Here is a 5144-nt window from a genome sequence, read left to right on the forward strand (position 1 = left end):
TTCCTGGAAGCAAAGCAGCTGCTCCTGGGGACTGACATGGAATGAGGATACAAAGGCCCCCAGAGGCCCTGGCCCTTGTGTGGTAAAGAACAAACCAAAACACAGGTCCCCAGTCAGCTGCAGGATGTGGGTGGGGTAGAAAAATGCAGTGTGTAGTTAAAAAGAAAGATTTGTTACAGTAAAATATGCATCACCACGAATCCTCCTCAAAATCCTCCTCTCTTTGAGCACATTCTTCCCATCAATGTTGCTGCTTTCTACAGCAGCTCTGGAGTCTCCTTCCTGAGGGTCTTCGCGTGGTGTGACCAAAAATACAGTGAATGCTGCTGCCAAGAGCCACCCAATAGAAGGGCAGGCTGGTAAAAATCTGAGGCCGTGTCCTCATCCGCCTTAGTCACCAGACCTGACACGACGTGATTTCTGGCTCTTCTCCAAGGTCACAATGACTGTGAGAGGGAAACTTTTGAATCCATTCAGGACATGGAAGCAGCCAGTACAGCACAGATAAAGACCCCCAGGAAAGAGGACTCCAGAGCTGCTGCAGGCGGTGGCAAGGACGAGGGGAAAAATGTGTTCGTCGTGAGGGAAGCATTGTGAGGGGATTCATGGAAATGTGTCTTCTACTGTAATAACTGTTTTTTTTTTTTTAACTTAAACACTCACTGTATATTTTATCAGCTCTTGCATGCAGGGGAATCCACCTGGCTTTGGAGAATGAGGATACATCTGAGAAGATGCCACATTCGAGGAATCAAAGGATCCACCTAAGGGTTGAAGGAAAGAGGGTCAGAGATGCCCAGGTATGGCCTGAGGGGCAGGAGAGAAGAGTCAGAGGCCTTGGTAAGAAGACAACATTGGAGTGAAGGGTCAGCCCAGCAGTGTCACAGGATGCTGCTGTCTCCAGGGCTGTCCAGCAGGAGGGTCCTAAGAACAGATGGGGCCTGACAGGACCAGTCACAGGGACAGAGAGGAAGAGAGTGGTTGGACTGGGAGCCACATCACAGGAGGCATCTGTCAGAGGAACTTGAAGCCCCTTACCTTTCACCCCAGGCCTCCTGGATAGGGGTTCCTTTGGCCCTCAAGTTAAGAAAGGACAGTGATAGGGAAGAGTTGCGGTTCACCACTAGGAGAACTCATTCCAGAATCCTGCACTGTAGCCAGCTCACAATCACTGGTCTATAATGTGGTCAGGGGACCACAGTCAGCAAAGTTCATGCTGCATTTCAAAATAGCCCGAGGAGGGGATTTCAAATGCTTCAGCACAAAGGAATGATGAAAGTTTGAGGTGATGGGTATATTAACTGCCGATTCTACCATCACTCACTGCACATACGTATCCACCTATCATACAGACTAGGGAACACATGTTTACCTCTGTAATAATCATGCACGATTGTTATGTATTGAGTAAAAATGAATACAAATAATTAATAACCAAAGCTTACAATGTTCCAGGCCCAATAGACAGCATCGGTTATTTATAAATGCAAGGTGCATTTCAGGTGAGAAAGTGAAATTTGGGGCAAGAAAACCTTTGCCACCATTGCACATTTAGTCCCTGGCAGACCCAGGGCACCGGGCACCTGTGGCCGCGTGCAGGGCAAAGTGGGTATGGAGGAGGAGGTTCCAGTCTCAGGAGCTGCAGGCTGGTTCCAGGGAAGTGGCTGGGGCAGATGCGGAACAGGCACATGAGAAGGCCAAGCGGTCCCTCTGCCTAAGGCAGCTCCCTCCTGCTCAGCTCCTGCTTCCCAGCAGCAGAAGCATTTCTCAGGGAGCTGCTCTTGAGGCGCTGCAGTAATTGTGTGGAGGAAAACCTGGGGTCAAATACTAACAAGAGGAAAGTCAGGCTGCAGACTTCTGAGCATGGAGGGAAAGACAAGGGTGGAAGGACAGAGAAGCAGAGAAAAAAAGGAGGAAAGGGGGCGGAGCTGAGCTCTCCAATTCAGAATCATGTTTGTTCCCCCTCTGAACTGCAGGAGTCTCTCCTCTCCTCTCCCCTCCTCTGTCTTGATCAGAGAGAGTGTTACCAGGCTTCATGCCTTCTCCATCAAGTAAGAGGTGGTGATTTGAAAAATACAGTGAACATTTAAATTCTTAAAAATTTATTAGAGTAAAAGATACATTGCAGTGACTCTCCCTGAAAATCTTTCCCTGGCTTCCAGCATACCTGCTCGTTCCCACTGCTCTCTCTGGAGTCCTCTTTCCTGAGGGCCTTTAGCTGCGGTGTCCCGGTTGCCTCAAGGTCCAGACTGGATTCAAAATGTTTCCCTTTTGCAGTCATCTTGACTTGGCGGAAGAGCCAGGAGTCACACGGTGCCAGATCTTATGATAAGGTAGAAGAGGACCTAGCATCATATTTTTACTTCACAGAAATTACCAAAACATTTGATCGGCAAAGTGAGATTTAAAAAAAAACACAGTAGATATTTAAATTATTGAAAGTCACAGTCAAAGTCACATTGCCAATGATGTCCCTCAGCAGATACCCTCTTGCTTGGAACACACTTCTTCCTTTGTTCTTGGCAATGTGACTTCGCCCTTAGTCTTTTCAGAGTGTAAACATGCTCTAGATACTGTATTTCCATTGCCCTGTGCAAGTCATAAGAACCTGGCACGCTTTGCAGATCCTGGATCTGCCCTCGCCTCACCTCTAATCCAGTCTGCACTGCTCAAAGCTGCAGGTCTCCAGGCTCCGTCTCTGCTGATTTTGGGCTCCAGTTGATCAAAGTGTGTCTTAGAAACTCACACAGAGGTGAGGAAGCCAGAGCGAAGACAAAAGCACAAGGTCTTCCCTTTCCTTCTCCTCTCCAGCCTCAGAGCAGCTTTCCTCTGTGGGCCTGGTTGGCACAGCCCTGGCTTTCATGGTTTCTTTTTCCTGTGGTCTGCTTGTCTATCACCAGTGTGGCTAATTCCTTGGATTAAACTTCTATTTTAAATACTTGCAGTAGGTCCTGTGTTTGAATGATACCCACATGTACTTTTAAACAATGCAAAGCCATGCATTCTAAGACTGTAAACAACACATGACAGGATTCAATTCTTAAACTACCTGCCTTGAAGGTGGGCTCTGTGTCAGATGTATAATTGAACAGGAGGAGAATCATGTGAATAGAAGACGCCAGAGCATTCACAGGCAGAAAGGTCATTTTGAAAGGAGAATTGTTCCCTTTCCTTAGAAGTTTTCTACAATGACTTAAGATACATTACTGTCCACCAAGTTCATCAATATTTAATTTTCTTTTAAAATTGCCCTGGGATTAGCATTACAAAGAAAACAGCCTTTTATTCCAAGGAAAAACATACCTCCATCATAAGACTGTTTTATCTGATAGCTCAGCAAGCAGAGTACAATGAGGAAAGGTTATTTGTATGAACAACAGATATCCTTTTTCAGAGTCTCTGCTCTTTGCCACTTCCACAAACTGAACCTCCTTTTATCAGCAGGCAGGCAGGGTACATAAAACTTTGCAACAGCAGGCGATGTTCCCTAATGTTTGGCTAATCTTTCCGTGTTCTCAAGAGAAGGCAATGGAAGAATTTTAATAGCAGGGGTTACGTGAATTTCACTGGTGATGACTTGGCCCAGCTCACACTTTGCAAAATGCCCTGGCACAGGGACCTAGAAGTGTACCAGCCTTTCTTTGCTGCTCAATTCAGAACTAATTTGTAGCTATCTCCTAAGTGCGAAGCTTTAATAGATAGGCTTTTAATAATTAATCCTTTCCTTAAAGTGCTTTGATTTTTCTGATTCATGTTCAGCTAAGTATAAATTTGGCGACCCAAAGCCTATTATACCAACACATAATGGCAATGCTAGAGGGATGCAGGCTCCCAGGCCTCCTGAGAATCAAGGAGAAGAGGTTAGGTAAGCAGCGGGCTCCGTAGAGAAGACTAGAGATGCATTTGGCCCACAATTAAAGGAGCACCGGTGCGGCTCACCAGCTCACCCTGCTTGTTGTTACCTACCTCTTCCTTTTGCTGTTGCCTCTGGCCCTTGACCTCGCTATCCATTTGTGCAGAGGCAGCTCTTCCAGGAAGCCTTTCTTCACTCCCTACTCAGTCTCAGGCATACGCTTTTGCCCACCTTCTGCTTCCCTTAGCTGCAGCCCCTGCAGAGCACAAACTATGTTTCTCTGTGTGTTCACAGCTTCTGTGGCTTCAGCAGAGTCGAGCTCAGCTGCTCAGTGGAGCAGATCTACTAATATCCAAAGTCGAGATCATGCCTTGAGCCAAACTGTGAAGGCAGGCACTCCCCAACCCTCTGTCCTGTGCTTCAAGCCTATTCCAGTCCACAAATAAACATTCATCTGATGTCTGCATGTCGCCTATGTGCCTACGCTGTTTGCATTGTTTCTTTCCTTTTTGGCGCCCTTCCTGAAAGAATTACGCAAGCCCCTGTCCTCTCTCCTCTCCTCCTCCCTCTTCCTCCTGTAGGGCACTGTACCTCCAGGAGGAAAAGCTCTGAATGCAGAAAGCTGGCTCTCCAGGATCCTGTTACTTATTCAGGGCATGCATACCTTTCCCTGCTTCCTGCAGACTTGCATTTTCTTGAGAAGGCAAAGCCAAATCCACTTTCCTTTCTTTCCTCTGCAGAGAGTAGTCTCGGAAACCTGAAAAAGCGGTTAGGGCTCAGTTGGACTTGCTCCATCCTTTATGGGAACTGAATCGATATAGAAGGTCCATCTGGGTTAGAAAAGGCTCCATCAGGAGCTCCTTCTGCAACTCAATTGCTTCGTTTCTAAATTTAGATCTATAGGATCAATGGACTAGTGTTTGGGGGAGGAAGCATAAGATAATGTACCCCAGAGTCCGAGCCCCAGGGGGGAATAATTATAGAAAACATTTTATTTCAGGTTATTATGAATTGAACACACTCCTCCATTCATATGTTCAAGTCCTAACTCCTAGTGCTTCAGACCCTGTGGTCCTATTTGGAGATAGAATAAGGGAATAATTTCAGTAGAGTTGTGACCTAACCTGATATCACTAGTATCTTTACTTATTTGTTTATTCATTTGGTTAGTCAGTTGCTTCTTCTTTTGCATTGGGGATTGAATTCAGGACATTTTGCACTGAGCCACATCCCCAGCACCTTCTCTATTTTTTCTCCCTAAATTGCTAAGTAGCCCAGGCTGTGCTCCAAC

General features: G+C 46.4%; 1 long non-coding RNA gene across 1 annotated transcript; it reads right to left on the minus strand.

The window, feature by feature from the left end:
* Positions 1-468: 468 nt before the first annotated feature.
* Positions 469-4324, minus strand: LOC134477141 (uncharacterized). Its single transcript, XR_010049052.1, has 3 exons — positions 3967-4324; positions 2168-2322; positions 469-764 (listed from the first exon to the last, which is right to left on the minus strand). It is a non-coding gene; the product is annotated as an uncharacterized LOC134477141 (long non-coding RNA).
* Between the last annotated feature and the right edge of the window lie 820 nt (positions 4325-5144).

Source organism: Cavia porcellus, unplaced genomic scaffold (genome assembly GCF_034190915.1).
Source record: "Cavia porcellus strain 051 isolate PalLab524CR breed Dunkin Hartley unplaced genomic scaffold, mCavPor4.1 scaffold_8, whole genome shotgun sequence".
Lineage (NCBI taxonomy): Eukaryota > Metazoa > Chordata > Mammalia > Rodentia > Caviidae > Cavia > Cavia porcellus.